Raw genomic sequence first — 19,123 nt, 5'->3', positions numbered from 1 at the left:
AGTGCGCATAGTGACAGTTGTATTCAATCCCGATGCAATTTCTGTGTTTCATCAACACTCTGATAGTCCACAAATTACGGAAAGCCTCCAGATGTGCATCGGAAACTACTACTGGTCTTCCAGGGAACGATCAAAGCGTAGACTGTTACAGACATTACTCCCTTGGAGGAAAGTGCGCATGGTGAATGTTGTATTCAATCCTGATGCAATTTCTGTGTTTCATCAACACTCTGATAATCCACAGATTACAGAATGCCTCCAGATGTGCATCGGAAACCACTACTGGTCTTCCAGGGAACGATCAAAGCGTAGACTCTTTGAGACATTACTCCCATGGACGAAAGTGCGTATGGTGACTGTTGTATTCAATCCCGATGCAATTTCTGTGTTTCATCAACACTCTGATAGTCCACAGATTACAGAATGCCACCAGATGTGCATCGGAAACTACTACTGGTCTTCCAGGGAACGATCAAAGCGTAGACTGTTTGGGACATTACTCCCATGGAGGAAAGTGCGCATGGTGACTGTTGTATACAATCCCCATGGAATTTCTGTGTTTCATCAACACTCTGATAGTCAACAGATTACAGAATGCCTCCAGATGTGCATCGGAAACTACTACTGGTCTTCCAGGGAACGATCAAAGAGTAGACTGTTTGAGACATTACTCCCACGGATGAAAGTGCGCATGGTGACTGTTGTATTCAATCCTGATGCAATTTATGTATTTCATCAACACTCTGATAGTCCACAGATTACAGAATGCCACCAGATGTGCATCGGAAACTACTACTGGTCTTCTGGGGAACGATCAAAGCGTAGACTGTTTGAGACATTACTCCCGTGGAGGAAAGAGCGCATGGTGATTGTTGTATTTAATCCCGATGAAATTTCTGTGTTTCATCAACACTCTGATAGTCCACAGATTACAGAATGCCACCAGATGTGCATCGGAAACTACTACTGGTCCTCCAGGGAACGATCAAAGCGTAGGCTGTTTGAGAATTACTCCCATGGAGGAAAGTTCGCATGGTGACTGTTGGATTCAATCCCGATGCAATTTCTGTGTTTCATCAACACTCTGATAGTCCACAAATTACGGAAAGCCTCCAGATGTGCATCGGAAACTACTACTGGTCTTCCAGGGAACGATCAAAGCGTAGACTGTTACAGACATTACTTCCCTTGGAGAAAAGTGCGCATGGTGAATGTTGTATTCAATCCTGATGCAATTTCTGTGTTTCATCAACACTCTGATAATCCACAGATTACAGAATGCCACCAGATGTGCATCGGAAACTACTAGTGGTCTTCCAGGGAACGATCAAACCGTAGACTGTTAGAGACATTACTCCCATGGAGGAAAGTGCGGATGGTGACTGTTGTATTCAATCCCGGTGCAATTTCTGTGTTTCATCAACATTCTGATAGTCCACAGATTACAGAATGCCACCAGATGTGCAGCGGAAACTACTACTGGTCTTCCAGGGAACGATCAAAGCGTAGGCTGTTTGAGACTTTACCCCCATGGAGGAAACTGCTCATGGAGACTGATGTATTCAATCCCGATGCAATATCTGTGTTTCATGAACAGTCTGATAGTCCACAGATTACAGAAAGCATAGAGATGTGCATCGGTAACTACTACTGGTCTTCCAGGTAACTATTAAAGCGTAGCCTGTAGAGTCATTACTCCCATGGACGAAAGTGCGCATGGTGACTGTTGTATTCAATCCCGATGCAATATCTGTGTTTCATCATGACTCTGATAGTCTACAGATTACAGAATGCCATTAGATGTGCATCGGGAACTACTACTGGTCTTCCAGGGAACGATCAAAACCGTAGACTGTTTGAGACATTGCTCCCATGGAGGAAACTGCGCATGGAGACTGTTGTATTCAATCCCAATGCAATTTCTGTGTTTCATCAACAATCTGATAGTCCACAGATTACAGAAAGCATCCAGATGCGCATCGGCAACTACTACTGGTCTTCCAGGGAACTATCAACGATCAAAGCGTAGACTCTTAGAGACATTACTCCCATGGAGGTAAGTGCTCAGGGTGACTTTTGTATTCAATCCGGATGCAATTTCTGTGTTTCATCAACACTCTGATAGTCAACAGATTACAGAATGCCTCCAGATGTGCATCGGAAACTACTACTGGTCTTCCAGAGAGCGATCAAAGAGTAGACTGTTTGAGACATTACTCCCATGGACGAAAGTGCACATGGTGACAGTTGTATTCAATCCCGATGCAATTTCTGTGTTTCATCAACACTCTGATAGTCCACAGATTACAGAATGCCTCCAGATGTGCATGGGAAACTACTACTGGTCTTCCAGGGAACGATCAAAGCGTAAATTCTTTGAGACATTACCCCCATGGAGGTAAGTGCACAGGGAGACTGTTGTATTCAATCCCGATGCAATTTCTGTGTTTCATCAACACTCCGATAGTCTACAGATTACAGAATGTCACCAGATGTGCATCGGAAACTACTACTGGCCTTCCAGGGAACGATCAAAGCGTAGACTGTTACAGACATTACTTCCCTTGGAGAAAAGTGCGCATGGTGAATGTTGTATTCAATCCTGATGCAATTTCTGTGTTTCATCAACACTCTGATAATCCACAGATTACAGAATGCCACCAGATGTGCATCGGAAACTACTAGTGGTCTTCCAGGGACCGATCAAACCGTAGACTGTTAGAGACATTACTCCCATGGAGGAAAGTGCGGATGGTGACTGTTGTATTCAATCCCGGTGCAATATCTGTGTTTCATCAACATTCTGATAGTCCACAGATTACAGAATGCCACCAGATGTGCAGTTGAAACTACTACTGGTCTTCCAGGGAACGATCAAAGCGTAGGCTGTTTGAGACTTTACCCCCATGGAGGAAACTGCTCATGGAGACTGATGTATTCAATCCCGATGCAATATCTGTGTTTCATGAACAGTCTGATAGTCCACAGATTACAGAAAGCATAGAGATGTGCATCGGTAACTACTACTGGTCTTCCAGGTAACTATTAAAGCGTAGCCTGTAGAGTCATTACTCCCATGGACGAAAGTGCGCATGGTGACTGTTGTATTCAATCCCGATGCAATATCTGTGTTTCATCATGACTCTGATAGTCTACAGATTACAGAATGCCATTAGATGTGCATCGGGAACTACTACTGGTCTTCCAGGGAACGATCAAAACCGTAGACTGTTTGAGACATTGCTCCCATGGAGGAAACTGCGCATGGAGACTGTTGTATTCAATCCCAATGCAATTTCTGTGTTTCATCAACAATCCTATAGTCCACAGATTACAGAAAGCATCCAGTTGCGCATCGGCAACTACTACTGGTCTTCCAGGGAACTATCAACGATCAAAACGTAGACTCTTAGAGACATTACTCCCATGGAGGTAAGTGCTCAGGGTGACTTTTGTATTCAATCCGGATGCAATTTCTGTGTTTCATCAACACTCTGATAGTCAACAGATTACAGAATGCCTCCAGATGTGCATCGGAAACTACTACTGGTCTTCCAGGGAGCGATCAAAGAGTAGACTGTTTGAGACATTACTCCCATGGACGAAAGTGCACATGGTGACAGTTGTATTCAATCCCGATGCAATTTCTGTGTTTCATCAACACTCTGATAGTCCACAGATTACAGAATGCCTCCAGATGTGCATCGGAAACTACTACTGGTCTTCCAGGGAACGATCAAAGCGTAAATTCTTTGAGACATTACCCCCATGGAGGTAAGTGCACAGGGAGACTGTTGTATTCAATCCCGATGCAATTTCTGTGTTTCATCAACACTCTGATAGTCTACAGATTACAGAATGTCACCAGATGTGCATCGGAAACTACTACTGGCCTTCCAGGGAACGATCAAAGCGTAGACTGTTTGAGACATTACTCCCGTGGAGGAAAGTGCGCATGGTGACTGTTGTATTCAATCCCGATGCAATTTCTGTGTTTCATCAACACTCTGATAGTCCACAGATTACAGAATGCCTCCAAATGTGCATCGGAAACTACTACTGGTCTTCCAGGGATCAATCAGAGCGTAGAGTGTTTGAGACATTACTCCCATGAAGGGAAGTGAGCATGGTGAATGTTGTATTCAATCCCGATCACATTTCTGTGTTTCATCAACACTCTGATAGTCAACAGATTACAGAATGCCTCCAGATGTGCATCGGAAACTACTACTGGTCTTCCAGGGAACGATCAAAGAGTAGACTGTTTGAGACATTACTCGCGTGGAGGAAAGGGCGCATGGTGATTGTTGTATTCAATCCCGATGCAATTTCTGTGTTTCATCAACACTCTGATAGTCCACAGATTACAGCATGCCACCAGATGTGCATCGGAAACTACTACTGGTCTTCCAGGGAACGATCAAAGCGTAGGCTGTTTGAGAATTACTCCCATGGAGGAAAGTTCGCATGGTGACTGTTGGATTCAATCCCGATGCAATTTCTGTGTTTCATCAACAATCTGATAGTCCACAGATTACAGATTGCCTCCATATGTGCTCCGGAAACTACTACTGGTCTTCCAGGGATCAATCAGAGCGTAGAGTGTTTGAGACATTACTCCCATGAAGGGAAGTGAGCATGGTGCCTGTTGTATTCAATCCCGATGCAATTACTGTGTTTCAACAACACTCTGATAGTCCACAGATTACAGAATGCCTCCAGATGTGCATCAGGAACCACTACTGGTCTTCGAGGGAACGATCAAAGCGTAGACTGTTTGAGACATTACTCCCATGGACGAAAGTGCGCATAGTGACAGTTGTATTCAATCCCGATGCAATTTCTGTGTTTCATCAACACTCTGATAGTCCACAAATTACGGAAAGCCTCCAGGTGTGCATCGGAAACTACTACTGGTCTTCCAGGGAACGATCAAAGCGTAGACTGTTACAGACATTACTCCCTTGGAGGAAAGTGCGCATGGTGAATGTTGTATTCAATCCTGATGCAATTTCTGTGTTTCATCAACACTCTGATAATCCACAGATTACAGAATGCCTCCAGATGTGCATCGGAAACCACTACTGGTCTTCCAGGGAACGATCAAAGCGTAGACTGTTTGAGACATTACTCCCATGGACGAAAGTGCGCATGGTGATTGTTGTATTCAATCCCGATGCAATTTCTGTGTTTCATCAACACTCTGATAGTCCACAGATTACAGAATGCCACCAGATGTGCATCGGAAACTACTACTGGTCTTCCAGGGAACGATCAAAGCGTAGACTGTTGGAGACATTACTCCCGTGGAGGAAAGAGCGCATGGTGATTGTTGTATTCAATCCCGATGCAATTTCTGTGTTTCATCAACACTGTGATAGTCCACAGATTACAGAATGCCACCAGATGTGCATCCGAAACTACTACTGGTCTTCTGGGGAACGATCAAATCGTAGACTGTTTGAGACATTACTCCCGTGGAGGAAAGTGCGCATGGGGACTGTTGTATTCAATCCCTTTGCAATATCTGTGTTTCATCAACACTCTGATAATCCACAGATTACAGAATGCCACCAGATGTGCATCGGAAACTACTACTGGTCTTCCAGGGAACGATCAAAGCGTAGGCTGTTTGAGAATTACTCCCATGGAGGAAAGTTCGCATGGTGACTGTTGGATTCAATCCCGATGCAATTTCTGTGTTTCATCAACACTCTGATAGTCCACAAATTACGGAAAGCCTCCAGATGTGCATCGGAAACTACTACTGGTCTTCCAGGGAACGATCAAATGGTAGACTGTTACAGACATTACTCCCTTGGAGGAAAGTGCGCATGGTGAATGTTGTATTCAATCCTGATGCAATTTCTGTGTTTCATCAACTCTCTGATAATCCACAGATTACAGAATGCCACCAGATGTGCATCGGAAACTACTAGTGGTCTTACAGGGAACGATCAAAGCGTAGACTGTTTGAGACATTACTCCCGTGTAGGAAAGTGCGCATGGTGACTGTTGTATACAATCCCGATGCAATTTCTGTGTTTCATCAACACTCTGATAGTCAACAGATTACATATTGCCTCCAAATGTGCATCGGAAACTACTACTGGTCTTCCAGGGAACGATCAAAGAGTAGACTGTTTAAGAAATTACACCCATGGAGGAAATTGCGCATGGTGACTGTTGTATTCAATCCCGATGCAATTTCTGTGCTTCATCAACACTCTGATAGTCCACAGTTTACGGAAAGCCTCCAGATGAGCATCGGAAAGTACTACTGGTCTCCCAGGGAACGATCAAAGCGTAAACTCTTTGAGACATTACTCCCATGGAGGGAAGTGCGCATGGTGACTGTTGTATTCAATCCCGATGCAATTTACGTGTTTCGTCAGCACTCTTATAGTCCACAGATTACAGAATGCTTTCAGATGTGCATCGGAAATTACTACTGGTCTTCCTGGGAACGATCAAAGCGTAGACTGTTTGAGACATTACTCCCCTGGACTAAAGTGCGCATGGTGACTGTTATATTCAATTCCGATTCAATTTCTGTGTTTCACCAACTCTCTGATTTTCCACAGATTACAGAATGCCTCTAGATGTGCATCGGAAACTACTACTGGTCTTCCAGGGAACGATCAAAGCGTAGAGTGTTTGAGACATTACTCCCATGGAGGAAAGTGCGCATGGTGACTGTTGTATTCAATTCCGATTCAATTTCTGTTTTTCATCAACACTCTGATAGACCACAGATTACAGAATCACATCAGATGTGTATCGGAAAATACTACTGGTCTTCCAGGGAACGATCAAAGCGTATACTGTTTCCGACATTACTCCCATGGAGGACAGTGCGGATGGTGACTGTTGTATTCAATCCCGGTGTAATTTCTGTGTTTCATCAACATTCTGATAGTCCACAGATTACAGAATGCCACCAGATGTGCAGCGGAAACTACTACTGGTCTTCCAGGGAACGATCAAAGCGTAGGCTGTTTGAGGCTTTACCCCCATGGAGGAAACTGCTCATGGAGACTGTTGTATTCAATCCCGATGCAATATCTGTGTTTCATGAACAGTGTGATAGTCCACAGATTAGAGATAGCATCCAGATGTGCATCGGTAACTACTACTGGTCTTTCAGGTAACTATCAAAGCGTAGGCTGTAGAGTCATTACTCCCATGGTGGAAAGTGTTGATGGTGACTGTTGTATTCAATCCCGATGCAATATCTGTGTTTCATCAAGACTCTGATAGTCTACAGATTACAGAATGCCATTAGATGTGCATCGGGAACTACTACTGGTCTTCCAGGGAACGATCAAAGCGTAGACTGTTTGAGACATTGCTCCCATGGAGGAAACTGCGCATGGAGACTGTTGTATTCAATCCCAATGCAATTTCTGTGTTTCATCAACAATCTGATAGTCCACAGATTACAGAAAGCATCCAGATGCGCATCGGAAACTACTACTGGTCTTCCAGGGAACGATCAAAGAGTAGACTGTTAGAGACATTACTCCCATGGAGGTAAGTGCTCAGGGTGACTGTTGTTTTCAATCCCGATGCAATTTCTGTGTTTCATCAACACTCTGATAGTCAACAGATTACAGAATGCCTCCAGATGTGCATCGGAAACTACTACTGGTCTTCCAGGGAACGATCAAAGCGTAGAGTGTTTGAGACATTACTCCCATGGACGAAAGTGCGCATGGTGACAGTTGTATTCAATCCCGATGCAATTTCTGTGTTTCATCAACACTCAGATAGTCCACAGATTACAGAATGCCTCCAGATGTGTATCGGAAACTACTACTGGTCTTCCAGGGAACGATCAAAGCGTAAACTCTTTGAGACATTACTCCCATGGAGGTAAGTCTTCAGGGAGACTGTTGTATTCAATCCCAATGCAATTTCTGTATTTCATCAACACTCTGATAGTCTACAGATTACAGAATGCCACCAGATGTGCATCGGAAACTACTACTGGTCTTCCAGGGAACGATCAAAGCGTAGACTGTTTGAGACATTACTTCCCTGGAGGAAAGTGCGCATGGTGACTGTTGTATTCAATCCCGATGCAATTTCTGTGTTTCATCAACACTCTGATAGTCCACAGATTACAGAATGCCTCCAGATGTGCATCGGAAACTACTACTGGTCTTCCAGGGATCAATCAGAGCGTAGAGTGTTTGAGACATTACTCCCATGAAGGGAAGTGAGCATGGTGAATGTTGTATTCAATCCCGATGACATTTCTGTGTTTCATCAACACTCTGATAGTCCACAGATTACAGAATGCCTCCAGATGTGCATCAGGAACCACTACTGGTCTTCCAGGGAACGATCAAAGAGTAGACTGTTTGAGACATTACTCCCATGGACGAAAGTGTGCATGGTGACAGTTGTATTCAATCCCGATGCAATTTCTGTGTTTCATCAACACTCTGATAGTCCACAGATTACAGAATGCCTCCAGATGTGCATCGGAAACTATTACTGGTCTTCCAGGGAACGATCAAAGCGTAAACTCTTTGAGACATTACTCCCATGGAGGTAAGTGCTCAGGGTGACTGTTGTATTCAATCCCGATGCAATTTCTCTGTTTCATCAACACTCTGATAGTCTACAGATTACAGAATGCCACCAGATGTGCATCGGAAACTACTACTGGTCTTCCAGGGAACGATCAAAGCGTAGACTGTTTGAGACATTACTCCCGTTTAGGAAAGTGCGCATGGTGACTGTTGTATTCAACCCCGATGCAATATCTGTGTTTCATCAACATTCTGATAGTCCACAGATTACAGAATGCCTCCAGATGTACATCGGAAACTACTACTGGTCTTTCAGGGATCAATCAGAGCGTAGAGTGTTTGAGACGTTACTCCCATGAAGGGAAGTGAGCATGGTGACTGTTGTATTCAATCCCGATGCTATTTACGTGTTTCGTCAGCACTCTTATAGTTCACAGATTACAGAATGCTTTCAGATGTGCATCGGAAACTACTCTTGGTCTTCCTGGGAACGATCAAAGCGTAGACTGTTTGAGACATTACTCCCCTGGACTAAAGTGCGCATGGTGACTGATGTATTCAATTCCGATTCAATTTCTGTATTTCATCAACTCTCTGATTGTCCACAGATTACAGAATGCCTCTAGATGTGCATCGGAAACTACTACTGGTCTTCCAGGGACCGATCAAAGCGTAGACTCTTAGAGACATTACTCCCATGGAGGTAAGTGCTCAGGGTGACTGTTGTATTCAATCCCGATGCAATTTCTGTGTTTCATCAACACTCTGATAGTCCACAAATTACGGAAAGCCTCCAGATGTGCATCGGAAACTACTACTGGTCTTCCAGGGAACGATCAAAGCGTAGACTGTTTGAGACATTACTCCCATGGAGGAAAGTGCGCATGGTGACGTTTGTATTCAATCCCGATGCAATTTCTGTGTTTCATCAACACTCTGATAGTTCACAGTTTACGGAAAGCCTCCAGATGAGCATCGGAAAGTACTACTGGTCTTCCAGGGAACGATCAAAGCGTAAACTCTTTGAGACATTACTCCATGGAGGGAAGTGCGCATGGTGACTGTTGTATTCAATCCCGATGCAATTTACGTGTTTCGTCAGCTCTCTTATAGTCCACAGATTACAGAATGCTTTCAGATGTGCATCGGAAACTACTACTAGTCATCCTGGGAACGATCAAAGCGTAGACTGTTTGAGACATTACTCCCTGGACTAAAGTGCGCATGGTGACTGTTGTATTCAATTCCGATTCAATTTCTGTGTTTCATCAACTCTCTGATTGTCCACAGATTACAGAATGCCTCTAGATGTGCATCGGATACTACTACTGGTCTTCCAGGGACCGATCAAAACGTAGACTGTTTGAGACATTACTCCCGTGGAGGAAAATGCGCATGGTGACTGTTGTATTCAATCCCGATGCAATTTCTGTGTTGCATCAACACTCTGATAGTCCACAGATTACAGAAAGCCAACAGATGTGCATCGGAAACTACTACTGGTCTTCCAGGGAACCAACAAAGCGTAGAGTGTTTCAGACATTACTCCCATGTAGGTAAGTGCGCATGGTGACTGTTGTATTCAATTCCGATTCAATTCTGTGTTTCATCAACACTCTGATAGACCACAGATTACAGAATGACATCAGATGTGTATCGGAAACTACTACTGGTCTTCCAGGAAACGATCAAAGCGTAGACTGTTTCAGACATTACTCCCATGGAGGAAAGTGCGGACGGTGACTGTTGTATTCAATCCCGGTGCAATTTCTGTGTTTCATCAACATTCTGATAGTCCACAGATTACAGACTGCCACCAGATGTGCATCGGAAACTACTACTGGTCTTCCAGGGAACGATCAAAGCGTAGGCTGTTTGAGACATTACCCCCATGGAGGAAACTACTCATGGAGACTGTTGTATTCAATCCCGATGCAATATCTGTGTTTCATCAACACTCTGATAGTCTACAGATTACAGAATGCCACCAGATGTGCATCGGAAACTACTACTGGTCTTCCAGGGAACGATCAAAGCGTAGACTGTTTGAGACATTACTCTCGTGGAGGAAAGTGCGCATGGTGACTGTTGTATTCAATCCCGATGCAATTTCTGTGTTTCATCAACACTCTGATAGTCCACAGATTACAGAATGCCTCCAGATGTGCATCGGAAACTACTACTTGTCTTCCAGGGATCAATCAGAACTTAGAGTGTTTGAGACATTATTCCCATGAAGGGAAGTGAGAATGGTGAATGTTGTATTCAATCCCGAAGCATTTTCTGTGTTTCATCAACACTCTGATAGTCCACAGATTACAGAATGCCTCCAGATGTGCATCAGGAACCACTACTGGTCTTCCAGGGAACGATCAAAGGGTAGACTGTTTGAGACATTACTCCCATGGACGAAAGTGCGCATGGTGACAGTTGTATTCATTCCCGATGCAATTTCATTGTTTCATCAACACTCTGATAGTCCACAGATTACAGAATGCCTCCAGATGTGCATCGGAAACTACTACTGGTCTTCCAGGGAACGATCAAAGCGTAAACTCTTTGAGACATTACTCCCTTGGAGGTAAGTGCTCAGGGTGACTGTTGTATTCAATCCCGATGCAATTTCTGTGTTTCATCAACACTCTGATAGTCTACAGATTACAGAATGCCACCAGATGTGCATCGGAAACTACTACTGGTCTTCCAGGGAACGATCAAAGCGTAGACTGTTTGAGACATTACTCCCGTGGAGGAAAGTGCGCATGGTGACTGTTGTATTCAATCCCGATGCAATTTCTGTGTTTCATCAACACTCTGATAGTCAACAGATTACAGAATGCCTCCAGATGTGCATCGGAAACTACTACTGGTCTTCCAGGGAACGATCAAAGCGTAGACTGTTTGAGACATTACTCCCATGGACGAAAGTGCGCATGGTGACAGTTGTATTCAATCCCGATGCAATTTCTGTGTTTCATCAACACTCTGATAGTCTACAGTTTACAGAATGCCACCAGATGTGCATCGGAAACTACTACTGGTCTTTCAGGGATCAATCAGAGCGTAGAGTGTTTGAGACATTACTCCCATGAAGGGAAGTGAGCATGGTGACTGTTGTATTCAATCCCGATGCTATTTACGTGTTTCGTCAGCACTCTTATAGTCCACAGATTACAGAATGCTTTCAGATGTGCATCGGAAACTACAACTGGTCTTCCTGGGAACGATCAAAGCGTAGACTGTTTGAGACATTACTCCCCTGGACTAAAGTGCGCATGGTGACTGATGTATTCAATTCCGCTTCAATTTCTGTATTTCATCAACTCTCTGATTGTCCACAGATTACAGAATGCCTCTAGATGTGCATCGGAAACTACTACTGGTCATCCAGGGACCGATCAAATCGTACACTCTTGGAGACATTACTCCCATGGAGGTAAGTGCTCAGGGTGACTGTTGTATTCAATCCCGATGCAATTTCTGTGTTTCATCAACACTCTGATAGTCCACAAATTACGGAAAGCCTCCAGATGTGCATCGGAAACTACTACTGGTCTTCCAGGGAACGATCAAAGCGTAGACTGTTTGAGACATTACTCCCATGGAGGAAAGTGCGCATGGTGACGTTTGTATTCAATCCCGATGCAATTTCTGTGTTTCATCAACACTCTGATAGTTCACAGTTTACGGAAAGCCTCCAGATGAGCATCGGAAAGTACTACTGGTCTTCGAGGGAACGATCAAAGCGTAAACTCTTTGAGACATTACTCCATGGAGGGAAGTGCGCATGGTGACTGTTGTATTCAATCCCGATGCAATTTACGTGTTTCGTCAGCTCTCTTATAGTCCACAGATTACAGAATGCTTTCAGATGTGCATCGGAAACTACTACTGGTCATCCTGGGAACGATCAAAGCGTAGACTGTTTGAGACATTACTCCCTGGACTAAAGTGCGCATGGTGACTGTTGTATTCAATTCCGATTCAATTTCTGTGTTTCATCAACTCTCTGATTGTCCACAGATTACAGAATGCTCTAGATGTGCATCGGAAACTACTACTGGTCTTCCAGGGACCGATCAAAGCGTAGACTGTTTGAGACATTACTCCCGTGGAGGAAAGTGCGCATGGTGACTGTTGTATTCAATCCCGATGCAATTTCTGTGTTTCATCAACACTCTGATAGTCCACAGATTACAGAATGCCACCAGATGTGCATCGGAAACTACTACTGGTCTTCCAGGGAACGATCAAAGCGTAGAGTGTTTGAGACATTACTCCCATGGAGGAAAGTGCGCATGGTGACTGTTGTATTCAATTCCGATTCAATTCTGTGTTTCATCAACACTCTGATAGACCAAAGATTATAGAATGACATCAGATGTGTATCGGAAACTACTACTGGTCTTCCAGGGAACGATCAAAGCGTAGACTGTTTCAGACATTACTCCCATGGAGGAAACTGCTCATGGAGACTGTTGTATTCAATCCCGATGCAATATCTGTGTTTCATGAACAGTCTGATAGTCCACAGATTACAGAAAGCATCCAGATGTGCATCGGTAACTACTACTGGTCTTCCACGTAACTATCAAAGCGTCGGCTGTAGAGTCATTACTCCCATGGGGGAAAGTGCGCATGGTGACTGTTGTATTCACTCCCGATGCAATATCTGTGTTTCATCAAGACTCTGATAGTCTACAGATTACAGAATGCCATTAGATGTGCATCGGGAACTACTACTGGTCTTCCAGGGAACGATCAAAGCGTAGACTGTTTGAGACATTGCTCCCATGGAGGAAACTGCACATGGAGACTCTTGTATTCAATCCCAATGCAATTTCTGTGTTTCATCAACAATATGATAGTCCACAGATTACAGAAAGCATCCAGATGCGCATCGGAAACTACTACTGGTCTTCCAGGGAATGATCAAAGCGTAGACTCTTAGAGACTTTACTCCCATGGAGGTAAGTGCTCAGGGTGATTGTTGTATTCAATCCCGATGCAATTTCTGTGTTTCATCAACACTCTGATAGTCAACAGATTACAGAATGCCTCCAGATGTGCATCGCAAACTACTACTGGTCTTCCAGGGAACGATCAAAGAGTAGACTGCTTGAGACATTACTCCCATGGACGAAAGTGCGCAGGGTGACAGTTGTATTCAATCCCGATGCAATTTCTGTGTTTCATCAACACTCTGATAGTCCACAGATTACAGAATGCCTCCAGATGTGCATCGGAAACTACTACTGGTCTTCCAGGGAACGATCAAAGCGTAAACTCTTTGAGACATTACTCCCATGGAGGTAAGTGCTCAGAGTGACTGTTGTATTCAATCCCGATGCAATTTCTGTGTTTCATCAACACTCTGATAGTCTACAGTTTACAGAATGCCACCAGATGTGCATCGGAAACTACTACTGGTCTTCCAGGGAACGATCAAAGCGTAGACTGTTTGAGACATTACTCCCGTGGAGGAAAGTGCGCATGGTGACTGTTGTATTCAATCCCGATGCAATTTCTGTGTTTCATCAACACACTGATAGTCCACAGATTACAGAATGCCTCCAGATGTGCATCGGAAACTACTACTGGTCTTCCAGGGATCAATCAGAGCGTAGAGTGTTTGAGACATTATTCCCATGAAGGGAAGTGAGCATGGTGAATGTTGTATTCAATCCCGAAGCATTTTCTGTGTTTCATCAACACTCTGATAGTCCACAGATTACAGAATGCCTCCAGATGTGCATCAGGAACCCCTACTGGTCTTCCAGGGAACGATCAAAGAGTAGACTGCTTGAGACATTACTCCCATGGACGAAAGTGCGCATGGTGACAGTTGTATTCAATCCCGATGCAATTTCATTGTTTCATCAACACTCTGATAGTCCACAGATTACAGAATGCCTCCAGATGTGCATCGGAAACTACTACTGGTCTTCCAGGGAACGATCAAAGCGTAAACTCTTTGTGACATTACTCCCTTGGAGGTAAGTGCTCAGGGTGACTGTTGTATTCAATCCCTATGCAATTTCTGTGTTTCATCAACACTCTGAGAGTCCACAGATTACAGAAAGCATCCTGATGCGCATCGGAAAGTACTACTGGTCTTCTAGGGAATGATCAAAGCGTAGACTCTTAGAGACATTACTCCCATAGAGGTAAGTGCTCAGGGTGATTGTTGTATTCAATCCCGATGCAATTTCTGTGTTTCATCAACACTCTGATAGTCAACAGATTACAGAATGCCTCCAGATGTGCATCGGAAACTACTACTGGTCTTCCAGGGAACGATCAAAGAGTAGACTGTTTGAGACATTACTCCCATGGACGAAAGTGCGCATGGTGACAGTTGTATTCAATCCCGATGCAATTTCTGTGTTTCATCAACACTCTGATAGTCCACAGATTACAGAATGCCTCCAGATGTGCATCGGAAACTACTACAGGTCTTCCAGGGAACGATCAAAGCGTAAACTCTTTGAGACATTACTCCCATGGAGGTAAGTGCTCAGGGTGACTGTTGTATTCAATCCCGATGCAATTTCTGTGTTTCATCAACACTCTGATAGTCTACAGATTACAGAATGCCACCAGATGTGCATCGGAAACTACTACTGGTCTTCCAGGGAACGATCAAAGCGTAGACTGTTTGAGACATTACTCCCGTGGAGGAAAGTGCGCATGGTGACTGTTGTATTCAATCCCGATGCAATTTCTGTGTTTCATCAACACACTGATAGTCCACAGATTACAGAATGCCTCCAGATGTGCATCGGAAACTACTACTGGTCTTCCAGGGAACGATCAAAGCGTAAACTCTTTGAGACATTACTCCCTTGGAGGTAAGTGCTCAGGGTGACTGTTGTATTCAATCCCTATGCAATTTCTGTGTTTCATCAACACTCTGAGAGTCTACAGATTACAGAATGCCACCAGATGTGCATCGGAAACTACTACTGGTCTTCCAGGGAACGATCAAAGCGTAGACTGTTTGAGACATTACTCCCGTGGAGGAAAGTGCGCATGGTGACTGTTGTATTCAATCCCGATGTAATTTCTGTGTTTCATCAACACTCTGATAGTCCACAAATTACGGAAAGCCTCCATATGTGCATCGGAAACTACTACTGGTCTTCCAGGGAACGATCAAAGCGTAGACTGTTTGAGACATTACTCCCATGGAGGAAAGTGCGCATGGTGACTGTTGTATTCAATCCCGATGCAATTTCTGTGTTTCATCAACACTCTGATAGTCCACAGATTACAGAATGCCACCAGATGTGCATCGGGAACTACTATTGGTCTTCCAGGGAACGATCAAAGCGTAGACTGTTTGAGACATTACTCCCATGGAGGGAAGTCCGCATGGCGACTGTTGTATAGAATCCCGATGGAAATTCTGTGTTTCATCAACACTCTGATAGTCAAAAAATTACTGAATGCCTCCAGATGTGCATCGGAAACTACTACTGGTCTTCCAGGGAACGATCAAAGCGTAAACTCTTTGAGACATTACTCCCATGGAGGGAAGTGCGCATGGTGACTGTTGTATTCAATCCCGATTCATTTTCCGTGTTTCATCAACACTCTGATAGTCCACAAATTACGGAAAGCCTCCACATCTGCATCGGAAACTACTACTGGTCTTCCAGGGAACGATCAAAGCGTAGACTGTTACAGACATTACTCTCATAGGGGAAAGTGCGCATGGTGACTGTTGTATTCACTCCCGATGCAATATCTGTGTTTCATCAAGACGCTGATAGTCTACAGATTACAGAATGCCATTAGATGTGCATCGGGAACTACTACTGGTCTTCCAGGGAACGATCAAAGCGTAGACTGTTTGAGACATTGCTCCCATGGAGGAAACTGCGCATGGAGACTGTTGCATTCAATCCCAATGCAATTTCTGTGTTTCATCAACAATCTGATAGTCCACAGATTACAGAAAGCATCCTGATGCGCATCGGAAAGTACTACTGGTCTTCTAGGGAATGATCAAAGCGTAGACTCTTAGAGACATTACTCCCATGGAGGTAAGTGCTCAGGGTGATTGTTGTATTCAATCCCGATGCAATTTCTGTGTTTCATCAACACTCTGATAGTCAACAGATTACAGAATGCCTCCAGATGTGCATCGGAAACCACTACTGGTCTTCCAGGGAACGATCAAAGAGTAGACTGTTTGAGACATTACTCCCATGGACGAAAGTGCGCATGGTGACAGTTGTATTCAATCCCGGTGAAATTTCTGTGTTTCATCAACACTCTGATAGTCCACAGATTACAGAATGCCTCCAGATGTGCATCGGAAACTACTACAGGTCTTCCAGGGAACGATCAAAGCGTAAACTCTTTGAGACATTACTCCCATGGAGGTAAGTGCTCAGGGTGACTGTTGTATTCAATCCCGATGCAATTTCTGTGTTTCATCAACACTCTGATAGTCTACAGATTACAGAATGCCACCAGATGTGCATCGGAAACTACTACTGGTCTTCCAGGGAACGATCAAAGCGTAGACTGTTTGAGACATTAGTCCCGTGGAGGAAAGTGCGCATGGTGACTGTTGTATTCGAACCCGATGCAATTTCTGTGTTTCATCAACACTCTGATAGTCCACAGATTACAGTATGCCTCCAGATGTGCATCGGAAACTACTACTGGTCTTCCAGGGATAAATCAAAGCGTAGAGTGTTTGAGACATTACTCCCATGAAGGGAAGTGAGCATGGTGACTGTTGTATTCAATCCCGATGCAATTTACGTGTTTCGTCAGCACTCTTATAGTCCACAGATTACAGAATGCTTTCAGATGTGCATCGGAAACTGCTACTGGTCTTCCTGGGAACGATCAAAGCATAGACTGTTTGAGACATTACTCCCCTGGACTAAAGTGCGCATGGTGACTGTTGTATTCAATTCCGATTCAATTTTGGTGTTTCATCAACTCTCTGATTGTCCACAGATTACAGAATGCCTCTAGATGTGCATCGGAAACTACTACTGGTCTTCCAGGGACCGATCAAAGCGTAGACTCTTAGAGACATTACTCCCATGGAGGTAAGTGCTCAGGGTGACTGGTGTATTCAATCCCGATGCAATTTCTGTGTTTCATCAACACTCTGATAGTACACAAATTACGGAAAGCCTCCAGATGTGCATCGGAAACTACTACTGGTCTTCCAGGGAACGATCAAAGCGTAGACTGTTTGAGACATTACTCCCATGGAGGAAAGTGCACATGGTGACTGTTGTATTCAATCCCGATGCAATTTCTGTGTTTCATCAACACTCTGATAGTCCACAGATTACAGAATGCCACCAGATGTGCATCGGAAACTACTACTGGACTTCCAGGGAACGATCAAAGCGTAGACTGTTTGAGACATTACTCCCATGGAGGGAAGTCCGCATGGTGACTGTTGTATACAATCCCGATGGAATTTCTGTGTTTCATCAACACTCAGATAGTCAACAAATTACAGAATGCCTCCAGATTGCATCGGAAACTACTACTGGTCTTCCAGGGAACGATCAAAGCGTAAACTCTTTGAGACATTACTCCCATGGAGGGAAGTGCGCATGGTGACTGTTGTATTCAATCCCGATTCAATTTCTGTGTTTCATCAACACTCTGATAGTCCACAAATTACGGAAAGCCTCCAGATCTGCATCGGAAACTACTACTGGTCTTCCAGGGAACGATCAAATCGTAGACTGTTACAGACATTACTCCCATGGAGGAAAGTGCGCATGGTGACTGTTGTATTCAATCCCGATGCAATATCTGTGTTTCATCAACACTCTGATAGTCCACAGATTACAGAATGCCACCAGATGTGCATCGGAAACTACTACTGGTCTTCCAGGGAACGATCAAAGCGTAGACCGTTTGAGACATTACTCCTATGGAGGGAAGTCCGCATGGTGACTGTTGTATACAATACCGATGCAATTTCTGTGTTTCATCAACACTCTGATAGTCAACAAATTACAGAATGCCTCCAGATGTGCATCGGAAACTACTACTGGTCTTCCAGTGAACGATCAAAGAGTAGACTGTTTGAGACATTACTCCCATGGAGGAAATTGCGCATGGTGACTGTTGTAGTCAATCCCGATGCAATTTCTGTGCTTCATCAACACTCTGATAGTCCACAGTTTACGGAAAGCCTCCAGATGAGCATCGGAAAGAACTACTGGTCTTCGAGGGAACGATCAAAGCTTAAACTCTTTGAGACATTACTCCATGGAGGGAAGTGCGCATGGTGACTGTTGTATTCAATCCCGATGCATTTTACGTGTTTCGTCAGCTCTCTTATAGTCCACAGATTACAGAATGCTCTCAGATGTGCATCGGAAACTACTACTGGTCATCCTGGGAACGATCAAAGCGTAGACTGTTTGAGACATTACTCCCTGGACTAAAGTGCGCATGGTGACTGTTGTATTCAATTCCGATTCAATTTCTGTGTTTCATCAACTCTCTGATTGTCCACAGATTACAGAATGCTCTAGATGTGCATCGGAAACTACTACTGGTCTTCCAGGGACCGATCAAAGCGTAGA

Source organism: Schistocerca gregaria, unplaced genomic scaffold (genome assembly GCF_023897955.1).
Source record: "Schistocerca gregaria isolate iqSchGreg1 unplaced genomic scaffold, iqSchGreg1.2 ptg000515l, whole genome shotgun sequence".
Taxonomy (NCBI): Eukaryota; Metazoa; Arthropoda; class Insecta; order Orthoptera; family Acrididae; genus Schistocerca; species Schistocerca gregaria.
The sequence above is the reverse complement of the archived record's forward strand: the minus strand, read 5'-3'. Positions refer to the sequence as shown.